Raw genomic sequence first — 12,982 nt, 5'->3', positions numbered from 1 at the left:
ACATGTTTTTTTAGTAACTCAGGCTGTAAGGCTTAGCTTTCTAGGTGTGAAACCTCTGCAAAGCTTCACGTGCCTGTCCTCCTTTCTGTTTCTCCTGCTCTCACCCTTTCATAGGCCTCAAAATTGCTCAGAAACTATATCCAAATCTGCTGACCTGCTCCATGGGCTTCCTCCAGCACACTACTGTAGGATGACCCTTCCTAAAGTGGACGCTCCTCATAATATTCCTCTGATCAAAAACCTCCAATTACATTTACAAACACAGCCTGGTTTTCAGTCACATTTCCTATCTCTTACCTTCACAAAGTCTTAGTATGCCTCATATTTTTCGGACTTGGAATGTGTTCTTTCCAGGAACATCATCTCCCTTATGAAGCTTTTTTCTGATATCTTTTTCCCCATTACCAACTATGGTCTCGATCACCATTAAAACTCCATAGCATTTTTTTTAAGAGAAATTATTTAATTTGATAAAATGTATCTTTGGTTCTTTTTTTTTTAAACATCTTTATTAGAGTATAATTGCTTTACAATGGTGTGTCAGTTTCTGCTTTATAACCAAGTGAATCAGGTATACATATACATATGTTCCCATATTTCTTCCCTCTTGCGTCTCCCTCCCTCCCACCCTCCCTATCCCACCGCTCTAGGTGGTCACAAAGCACCGAGCTGATCTCCCTGTGCTATGTGGCTGCTTCCCACTAGCTGTCTATTTTGCGTTTGGTAGTGTATGTATGTCCATGCCACTCTCTCACTTTGTCACAGCTTACCCTTCCCCCTCCCCGTATCCTCAAGTCCATTCTCTAGTAGGTCTGCATATTTATTCCCGTCTTGCCCCTAGGTTCTTCTGACCATTTTCTCTTTCTTTTTTTTTAGATTCCATATATATGTGTTAGCATACAGTATTTGTTTTTCTCTTTCTGACTTACTTCACTCTGTAGGACAGTCTCTAGGTGCATCCACTTCACTACAGATAACTCAGTTTCATTCCTTTTTATGGCTGAGTAATATTCCATTGTATATATGTGTCCCATCTTCTTTATCCATTCATCTGTTGATGGACACTTAGGTTGCTTCCATGTCCTGGCTATTGTAAATAGAGCTGCAATGAACATTTCGGTACATGACTCTTTTTGAATTATGGTTTTCTCAGGGTATATGCCCAGTAGTGGGATTGCTGGGTTGTGTGGTAGTTCTATTTTTAAAACTCCATAGCATTTTAATCCCTTCTTTCTATGTGTCTTTAATGTACATTATAGTAAATAATTGTCTTACCCTCAAAAATGCACTAGATTTTAAACTTCTTGTGGGCAGAGGCTATGCTGTCCATAACTGATGCTGCTGCAGAGTCATGCATGCAGAAGCAGTTCACTAAGCATCAGATTTATTTAATTTTATTGAACGTACCCTCAAAGCATGTATTTTCCTAATGGGGGTACAGCTGTTCCATTTTAGGTGAATGTGAAAGATTTTCTCAGGCACCTTTCTGCTTTTGGTTATCAACATCACCACCAGTATATTCATTATCAAGAAAGAACCATGGAATGTCTGCAATTTCAAGGCATGCCCAGTTTGGTAGAACTGAGTGCTGTCAGCACAGGCCCAATGCAGATTTTACTCCCTGATTTCATTGGTGGTGATGGTCAAAGTTAAGCAAGTTTTGGTGACAATGTCAATGCATTTAAATAATGAAATGAGATAGCTACGGCTACTCTTCACATTGATAAAATGCAGACGTTTAGGCACTGCCATGATTTTGTTGGGAGATGGAGCTCACTTCTTGTTAATTAAGTCTTATTAACTGTGAAGCTTATCAAACACACATATCTTCACCATAAAGCACATCACATCCTTCCTTCACTTTAGAAACTCCAGATAGCACTTCAGCACTATGCTTTGGGGCCATTTTAAGTAGCGAAACCACTAACACAAAGCACATGGCACTAAGTAGACCTCGAACAGGATACTTGTTTACGGTATGAGAGCTGAAAGAAGAAGACGGAGGAGTTGCCTTGTTTGACCTCAGCTGGGAATGTGCAGGTTGGGTGACTTAAACTTGTCATCACTCTGCACGTGTCTAGGTAAAAGGTGTTGATATGGGAGTTTCAGATAAATTTTAGCATGTAGAGGAATTCACAAATATGGAATCTGAAAATTATGAGGTTCATTTGTACTAAGGACAATTCAACCACCAGGCAGCCAAAGATTATATAATCTTTTTTTAGTTCTTACTGAAGTTGAAATGATGTTTATTAAGTTTCTCACAGTTCCTCAGCTCACATTTTATACTAAAGGTAAGGAGAAGTTTATAGTTGCCACACATATTCACTGTTTTAAGCCTCTAAACTTTTAATTATATAGTTCCCTCTGCCTGCAATGCTGTACTATCTTCTTCATTACTTAATTCCCATTTAATCCTAACAGCTCAAGTTAGTATAGCTCCACCAGGAAGCCTACTAAGTGATCTCCTGAAAGTATGCATTCCTCTATCTTGGCGCATGGAATTTAATACATTTTCTGTCTCCTCTATATTGAGAACTTCTTAATAAGGCTTACATTTACCCATTTTGTAGCCTTAATATCTAGCACAATGCCTGGAACATAATACGTGCCAAATATTGCATTGCATTGAACTGAACTAGGAAGGGTGTGGGAAGAAGAGCTAATTTTAAAAACGATGAGAATGTAACTTGAATATGTAGAAAAACAACTTTAAAAAATAGGACTGAATTTAATCAGTTTGAGTGAAAGATAGTACAGTGAGGAACAAAAAAACCAAACTCAATTGGTTTAAGAAAGACTTCGTGTGCTCAAGTACTGTGGAGGTGGGGGGATGGCTTAATCCTCGTCATATAATACAAGTTGATGACTCAGCAGCATAAAGCAATTATTTAAAAAGCTAACATTATGCTGGAATATATTTTAATAGGAGTATGTCAAGCTTATCTCAAGTAGTAGTCTTTCTCCCATATTTGGCAATAATCAAGGCTTTCCTGAAGTATTTATGAGAGTTGTAGAGAAATTGGAGCTCATTCAAAGAAGATCAACAAAAATGAAAATGAGACCATTAGAAAAGATGAAAGGGCCTCTGGGGACTCCAAGGAGGTCAGAGAACAGCAAAGAGGATCATGAATTAGAACTTGTTGTTAAGCTCAGCCCCATACTTGGCACAAGGCTCAGTAAATAGCTCATTGATTAATTGAAGTACTCAAGTTGAGGCTCAAAGGACAGATACCAGTGGTCCTGCATTAGTACACTAGCCAAAACTGGGTAAAAGAGATTAAAATTCTAGAAGTAGATGAAAAGTTATTTGAAGGAGAATCTGATGATCCAGTGATTAAACACTGGAACAAACTTCAGCAAAAGATCTTGAAATATTCTTTCATACCTATCTATTAGAATCATTTAGATGACAAACCGCTTTGAATGACTTAACTAAGTCCAGCCTAGGAACAGTGGGCTGGACTCATTGCCCTTTTAACCACTATAACAGAATTATAATACTTACTGGTATATTACATTATTTTTCAGATCTAGAAATCTGTGACTATAGTTTTATTTAATCTATTTAACCTGTGTCCATCATGACTATTTTCATATTTCTCACTTTCACTCTCACACGTATTTTCCTAAGGAAGATGAAGAAAAGTGTCTCCATTTATTTCCTTCTTAATATTCTCACCTGGTAATAGATCTGAACCAAGCTATGGGAAGAAAGACTCTTGATTTAGAAAGTTGACTACATCTGTTGCATAAATAGTAACAGTAATAATTATTTTTATAGTATCTACTAAGAACTTAAAATGTTCCAGGGACCAGGATGGGGTTTACATGCTTTATCTCATTTAATCCTAACAAAAATTCTCTGAGAAAGGTACTATTATAATCCCTTTTATGGATGAGGCCTGGGATACAAACAGTGTAAAGATACGTAAGACTACCTACCCTCATGGTGCTTATTTAGTGGATAAATGGGAGAAACTGTCAACGTAATAATTTTTTTCCCTATGGCAGATGGTGATATGCCGTAAGAAAAAAAAGTAAAGCAAGGGAGAGGGAGTTCAAGGGGGAAAGTTGGGTATGAGGCAATTTACGTAAAGCTTCATTAAGATTTTGAGACATTTGAGCAAAGGTTGGAAAGAGACGAGGAGGAGATACATGAGGACAGCTGGGGAAAGAGAATTTATGTTGGAGAAAACAGTCCTGTGCAAAAGCCCCAAGTAGGGGCATGACTGCAATGTTTGAAGAATTGCCAGGTGAGGGGAGGGCGTGGAGCTGGCCAGTGTGGCCGAGTCACAGCCTGCAAAGAACAGAATGGTAAGAGATCAAAGCCAAAGAAATAATAGGATATTGGAGCCCACATAATGCAGGAGCTCTGTGACTCATTAAGGACTTTGGCATTTATTCTGAATGAGTTTGGAAGTTAGCTGAGGGTTTTGAGCAGAGGTGTGAATGATCTGACAAAATGTAAAAGGCTCCCTCTTATGTGTTAAGAACAGACTGCAGGGAGACAGAGACAAAAATAGGATAAGAGTTAAGCTATTGCAGTCGTCCAGAAGAGAATTGGTGATAGCTTGGACTACGGTGGTAACAGTGAAGGTGGTGAGAGGTGGTTGGATTCTTGATACATTTGGAAGGTGGAACTAAAAGAATTTGCTAATCAAGGCTCCACAACTTACTATTTGGCCTTAAGCAAACTACTTGATTTCTTAGAGCCTTAGCATTCTTTCCTTAAAATATGGGCCAATATGTCTACTCCAGTGAGCAGATTGTGAGAATTAAGTGGAAAAAATATATGTGATGTGCTTGGCATAATGATTAGAACACAATGGACACCTAATAAACACTATTTCTTCTCCCCTCTCTTGTATCCTATCTTTATCCATGGGCTTTTACTTTCATCACTTCATTCGGTCTTTAAAAATGTACTCTAAGGTAACATGGCAAACATTATTATCTTTAATTTATAAGTGAAGACATATAATACCATTAATCTAAATTTTTTATATGAAACTGCAGCAAAAGTTAAAATATCTCTGGACTTAACTTCTATTACAATGTACCTTCAAGTGTAGAGTGAAGCTTCTTACATGTTGATGTTTGAATCCTTCCAGACATCTCATGTCTCATAAGAAGGAAAATTCACCCTACTTTTGGTGGTTTTTAAAAGTGTGCTCTCCAAATTTTAATTTTAAAGGTTTCTTTTAAAGAAACATATGCTATCCCAGCTGTCTACATCTAATAAAGCAGCCACTGACATAAGGGGAAAAAAAGGAATGGAATATAACATTTCAAGGGTTCTTCAGATACACTGCAGACTTTTGAACAAAGTGAATGCAGTTAAATCAGGTTGACATGCAAGTGTAGGGATTGTGGAAGAGTGAAACTCCCTATAATGCACATAGAATCCCAGACTTTCAAAGCCAATACTGTTTATTACACATACATTATTAACAACAACAACAAAAAATCACAGGTTATTAAACAAAAACAAAATGCTGGATGTTTCTGCTATTGATGTATTTAAAATCACGACATGTTTATCTGTAGGATGTTTATGTAAAACTTCATTATGATAGTATTTATAACGTTTCTCTAACTCATAGCACTATGCAAATAATTATACAGAGAAGTCAGTGCATATCTCCATGTGTTTTACTTTCTCATGGTCAGAACAAGAAGTGCTGCAACAGTTTATGGATACTGTTGAAAAATTTTTTAAACTCACAATAGAGAAAAACAGTTTTAAACAAAGGAAAAAAACATTATACTTACTAATAAATAATACTGCAATTTCAAGTTGAGTCAATAATTTAAATAAAATTATTTTTCATATGATTGGTAGTGAGAGTTGATATTTTATGGTATTCATTGCATGATTTATTTTTCAAAGTCAATTTGGTTTTGGACACAGATCATTCTAATCTCACTTTGCTCTCAAGAGGGCAATAGTAATAGGACAGCCATGGTCCAAAAGTAAAAATGAGGGCTCCCCAAGCTGCCATCCCCCTCTGGATAAGTCTCCCCTTCACCAAAAGTGTCCAAACAAACACCTACAGGAAAGATAGTTATGGAAGTCCAAAGTGAGTGTCACAGTCAGAGTCACTGGGGGAGCTTATGAAACATGCAGAAATCCCATACCACGTGCAGACTTTCCCAAGTGAGAATTTCCATGGCAGGACCCAGAAACCCTACTTAACAAGAACTCCGGATGATATTTTCATATACTGAAGTTTGAGAACCACAAATTCTAACTTTAGAAATAACATGAATAAGTTACTGAGCCTCACTTATCCTTAGTTTCTTTATCTGTAAATTGGGGATAATTATATTCACCTCATTCAATCATTGTGAAGATTAAATTAGACAAAATCAAGACAATACATGTAAAGCATGTGATGTTTTGTACTATTTTTGATCATTGTTAACCTAGGGTTCAACCAGTTTTCTGGGCTGGTTCAATGGAAAAGCAAAGGATTTGAGGATATTTTCAAGAAAGCAGTTCAAGTAATAGATCGTGAAATTTAGACATATTACTGATTAACGTGAAGCCAGAAAAGACTTGGCAGAGTGAAAGAAAAATGAGCGTTGGAGGGTCTGAGAGTCTCAAAGAAGTCAAAGAAAAATGTGTAGTGAGCCTACATGGAGAGTTGGCAGGATGGAGAGTGGAGAAGAAAGTGTGTTCCCTTTTCTCTAATTTCTGGAATGGAAATTGTGTGTGTGTGTGTGTGTGTGTGTGTGTGTGTGTGTGTGTGTGTGTGTGTGTCTATAATAGTTTGAAATGTGATGACATTATCAAAAGTACATGATATCAACTACAAAAGTTGTGAAATATATGACACAGGATAATTTGATATGGGACAATTTAAAACCCTCAAGACAAAATCAAAAGCTCATTTTGACTGCATCCAAAGAATCGGTTCCTCTCACTCTTTATGAGCATAAGGGGTGAGAGAACAGAATAAGAGAAGAAAGTTGCCAAAGTACAGGAGGTTAAAATTTAAGATTTCATTGGCCTGGTGGCTCTCAATTACGGCAAGTCTGAGGATATGACAACAAATTAAGTGACTAGGTGGGGTTGAAGGACAATGGGGTTGAGGCCAAGAGCCCATGAAATAGGGACTGGTGCATGGTTTCTAACCTGGCTAGGAAGATGGCAGGGTTTGGGGTGGAAAGGAAGATTGTGATCTAGAGGCAGTAAATGATCAATGGAAGATGGACAGCACACAGGAGGTTGATGGATGAAGAGAAAGTGTATGGTGGCTACCATCATGCTGTGCACCTCGTTTACATTAGGTTGGAAGAGTAATGGTTTCTGAGTGAGGCAGCATCATGGAGCTGGGAGCTGTGTCTCCCACCCCAACCCCAGTTCCCATGGGCATGTGAGAGTAAGCAGTGAGTGCTCAGGCAGCTTCAAAAGATGCCAAGTTCCTCAAGGGAGCACCAGATTTCAGGAGGACAGAAGGCTCTGTCTGAGAAAACGCTGGGAATGCTGGGAAAGCTGCTCACCATGGCGGGGTCCACTGGGCTTCCTATGTGTGCTCCTAGGGCCCACAAACAGGATCTCGCTCTCAAAAGGGACTCTGCATTCTAGATACCACCTTGAAATTCTTCTCAATTCTATTCCTGAATTTGTGTTTTCCAAGTGAAATCTGATCTGGTGGGATGATGGAGAATGCATAGGGGGCTTAGAACCTCAGCTCACCTGTTATCTTGCCTCCCTGGGCAAGACCTCAGCCACCTGCTCCCCCGGCTCCCACCCCATTGCCCAGTGATGCTGCCACCTCCAGGGGACCTAGCAAGGGGCTTGTGGAGGGATGGGGATTAGCAATGCAAGCCCCACACTCAGACTTGTGCCAGGCTCCTGGGCAAGTCTATACTCACCCCTTGCCTGAGGGAGCTTGACACAGAATGATAATAATAAAACCCACCAGAATGGGTTTAGAGAGAGATCACAAAAGAAAGGAAAAAATAGGTTTTTTCCCCTTGTTTTTTTGCACAAGGAGACCTACATTTTCATTTGCACTGGGTCCTGCAAATTATGTAGCAAGTCCTGACTGGAGGTTTCCAAAGGTAACGGGAAAGATGATAGGAGAGCAATAGTGAGTAGAGAGGGATTGGTGAGAAGAGGCATCAGTGAGACCTTAGGAGAGGAGGAGGATGGATTGATAAGCTGAGACAACAGGGGATGGTGGACATTGTATTTTGAGCAGTGGCTGAGGAACAGAAAGATATGGAAGCTACCCTGTCACAGATCTAAATGGAACTCTAGGACAAGTCTAGTGTAAGTGGACTGAACTCTAATGCTCAGCTTTATTGCTGATGGCTTCCGCTCAGGGTACCAAACAGAAAGTTGAGAGGTTCTTACAAGCTCGTTCAATAAATCCTTTCCCAGGGGTCATTTAGCTAGAGAAACTGCACTTCATATTGGAAACAGCTCCTCTCGTGGAATATAACAGTAAACTCATGGTATGTGTGGGCAGGTAGAGGCCAGTGGGCAGGTAGAGGCAGTGGGGACAGAATTTGGGTCTCATTGTAAAGAGCTGGATACAACCCAAACCACTGAGCTTACAGAGGAAAAAAGAACAGGCTTTGAGTGCTAAAAAAAAACCCAATTTTTAACTCTGATTACAGACCTTAATTTCTTTGAAGTTTATCTGTAAAATGGGGATAGTGATAATTCCTGCTTTCTGACTGCTCAGGATTGTTTAAGCATTAAAGTATTTAATAAATGTGAAATTGCCTTGCAAACAGCTACATAAATATTAATCGGTACTTTAATTCTATATTCTTTTCTTTTTCTTTTGAAGGAGTATGGGATACTTCAAATTACTCTGTAACAGCATTTAGGAGAGAGATGCTGGAGTCATGCTTCATCATTGCCAGCCCTATGTCTCTTGAAGGTTAAACCTCTCGATGACGAAATGAAAAATTTAAACACAAACCAAGCAAAAACAAAAGGTAAGTTCCAAATCAGATGAAAACTAAGTTTATATATATATGAATGTCAATTGTGAATGAGTGACTGTTCTAGAAGATATATATCAGGGTAAAAAGAATGTGGGAAGAGAAAAAAAGGGTTGTATCTTTGTGAATTTTAGAATATTTTTCACTCCATATCATGTTCTTACATCTAAGTAGTCTCTCTTTTTCTGTGTTATTCTCTCTCTCTCTCTTTTTCAATATAGTATGGAAGAGTCTAAAATGCAAGGGGGCTTAGCCCTACTTACTCACCTTCTCTCACTCACCAATGGTATATCCACAAAAGAGCAACTGTGGACAGTGTAAAAGAAAAAAATAAATTTACCAATCTAAAGAGATCGATGAACATTTCATTAAATAATAATGTCAGGATTTTAGAAAAGGAGTTTTAGACAGTTCAGAAACTAAAATTTGAGTAAAATGCTTCAGTCACCACCTTAGTTAATTAAAACCCCAGCTTAATTCAAACTAATGTTTTTGAAACATCTTTTCTCAAACATGCATTTAAAATTTAAAGTAGGTAACATTCATCTCTTCAATCTATTGAGATTTTGGAGACAAAATTCAAAATCATATTGTGTTCCCAAATTGTATCTTCTTTTTCTCCCGGTGGAGATGAAAATAGCAACTAGATTCGGGTATAAATATTAGGTGCTGATACCAGCTCAGTTCTTTTAGGTGCAGGTGCAGGCAACGCTTCTTTGAAAAGATCGCCACCTAGGGGAAATTATAAGTCAAAGCAACATCTGCAATGCACCACACATGCTGCATAATACCTGGTGACATACTTAAGAATAAAAACATGTAAAATGTTCTCATATTTCAGTAAATGAGGTGAACCACCTACAAAACCCATACTAACTGGTGGCCCTAGAATATTTGTTTGTGTCTAATTTTATGTTTATTTGTAAGTAACAATAGAACCGCATATAGGTTTGCTTATGCATTAGGGCTTGACTTCTAATTTTTTCCTCAATATCTAGAAATACTTTTAGAAAATAGGTATCCTAACATTTAATTACATTGGGGGCAAATTCTTCAACTTAAAATTAAAAATGAGGAGGAATTTTAATTAGGACCCTGAAAATGTTTGAGCCTAACATGTCAAAGATTTCTATGTCAATTTAGTCTTAGAAATTAACAAAAACATTTTCTCCTTAAACTCATTTGCTTCTGAGCATTTCTGCCTAAGTCCCAAATCAGAACAAGTAGAGTGAGAGATAATTTAGTTGGTTGATTCAGGTAAATATAGGCTATTTTTCTTTGCTTCAATTTCTGTTTTTGAACCACTTCATTTTCTGAAAGCAATTCAACATGAAATATGATCCATGTGGTAATCTTTATAATCTTTATAATCTTTATAATCTTTATATTCAAATAACGGAATTTGAAAGCAAAAAATCTTCAAGGTAGTTTTGAATGGATGATTTAGCAGCCGTGAGAAATTTATGTCCTGTTTAAAGAAAAAAAAAAAACTGTTACCTTCAAAAGTTAACTCTCTCAAAAAAAACCCTCTTAAAAGTAATTTTGAATTAAATCACATGTTATGAAGATAATTTTTTGTTAATTAGATGCCTCAGGATTGTGAATTTTTAATGCATCAAGTATTATCGAATAGGCGAAAGTATAAACAGGGAGAAAACAACTTTATGGATTATTTGAAGAAGTTTTACTGTCCTGTGTTTACCCTCATTAGGTCAGTTGTCATACTGTTTAGTGACTGGCTATTAACTCCTCCATCTTCCCCATTAAATGGTAAGATCCTTGGAGGCAGAGACTCTGTTTTGTATGCAGTCATTTCCAGGGTGGTATTGAGCCCGTGTCTGTTCTGATTAATTGGTACCCATAGTAAATACCAGTGGTTGAATATTTTGAATATAACCCATACATGTATCTATACCACTTAGAATGTATATAGTGCCTGACATTTAGGAGGTATACAGAGCATAATGGGTAAGTGAATGGCCTCCAAAACTGGACCTACCCACTGCTTTGTGTATGTTTACCGAATGTACCACTTTCCCACAAAAAATAGAAGAACATAATTAAGAAGTTAGTCTACTGTAGAAGGCATAATTAACATTTGTAAAGGCAAAGGCAAATATAAATTATTCTCATCCTTTTTTAGGTTATCACTAGACTAAGCATCTTTATAGGTAATCAAAAGATAATGGTCACCAAAGGGAACTATTTTATCACACAAAATTGTATTTATATGTAAACATGTATAATCATATAATGATATGTATATATATAAATAATCACATAATTATATATATATACACAAATAAATATAATCTTAGTAGTAACTTTGGTAATAGAATAGAAAAGATTCTTAAATATATTAAGATGGATTATAAATTTATCTACCTAGATAACTAAACTTGACATTTGATCACTGCCTAGTAAAATTATTTAAATTACTTGGTAGTTCACATGTAACACCCCTAAGATATGTTAAATCCATCTAGTACTGATTAACTTCTGTCTGCAGAGTAGATGTGTTATGAGTCTAAACTTTATTGTGCTATATTTTTTTTTGTAAAAATGGCTAATAGTAATGAACACCCTAAATGCTGAAAAATTCTGCATTCTAAAACATACTTGACTTCCAAGATTTTATCCAAATCCTGTGGCTCTGTCTCGTGTATGTAATCTAGACCAATCAGCTTTCTCCTCCTATCCTTCAACAATGCATCACCACATTTGAATCCCCATCAGATCTTATTCTCTTCTACTCCCTACGGTCTCTCTTTCCCTCAAAGCAACAACTTTACCAAACTGAATAAACAAATCCATACTAATATACTAATATATTCACCAGGAGTTATTAATTGCCAACTCTCTCCTGATATATACAGAATCTAATAATTGACTTATAAGGATAAAATTTGTCTTAAGCTAAAGGAGTGGCGACGCTTAAGGTGAGATGTTTAAGCTAGAGAGAATATGAATATGCCAGTGACCAGTAGAAACTATTTTAAAGAAAATAGAGTTTTAAAGTACAATGAGATGTAAACACTCTGTCTTTTGCCTATACTTATGGCTGGGTCTGTTGGTAATCTTAGGGATGTAGGACTTGTAATAACTTACATGACATTATTCCTAGATAAATTCTTATTTCTTTTTATGTTTCATCCACATCTCCTATTTAGATTCTTACTCTAATTCCTGATACTTTCCTTATGGCAAAACTTTCTCAGCTTTTACACTTGGATTCTTCATTAGACCCAGATGCTTTCAACTGACTTCCTGATATTGGTGACTGCTTTTACTTTTTATACTGTATTTAATTTTTTCCCCTAACTGTGACTGCCATGTGTCAGCCCTTAGGCTCTTCTCCTGCCAGTAGCTAGCAACTTTTCATTTCCACCCACTTCCATTAGTGACAGCTGATTCCTAATTTAGAGAATTAAGAATTCTGCAATAAGAGTGAGTTTTATACTTTCACCTTAGAAGAAAGAGGAAAGGGGCCAGGAAACCTCTCTAATGATGTGAATATTCCAGCAGTTTTGCACTCTGCTTCTTTTCTCTCTTTGAAATCTCTCATCTCATAAGTAATTTATCACAGAACATTTGGACATCAATTACTGAGACTCAGCATTTTTCCAGGACTGTATTACAATATGCAGTATGACTGCAAAAATTTGACTTGGAATATTGACTCAGAACTATATACTTGAATACTTTGAACTGAATTTAAAATTTCATCATACTTCCATCCATTTCACAGAGCAGAGTTAATGATATAAGGAAACAGACTGTGTGGCTTCCAGCCTCTGTCACCTATTAGCTGTGTGACTTCAGGTAAGTTGCTCAGTAGCTGTTAGCATCAGCTTTCTCGTTGGTAAACTAGGCACATGTGCTTAGCCCAGGCCCTGGTAAAGGGTAAGCGCTCAGCAAATGCTAGTTTAAACATGGAATAAAATGTGTTGGCTGTTTTCAATTTCCAAGCCAGGTACTTTAAACTGTAGACTACATTTAAAGTTTATTATAATGT

This window comes from Lagenorhynchus albirostris, chromosome 11 (assembly GCF_949774975.1).
Source record: "Lagenorhynchus albirostris chromosome 11, mLagAlb1.1, whole genome shotgun sequence".
NCBI lineage: Eukaryota > Metazoa > Chordata > Mammalia > Artiodactyla > Delphinidae > Lagenorhynchus > Lagenorhynchus albirostris.
Note: the sequence above shows the minus strand (reverse complement) of the source record.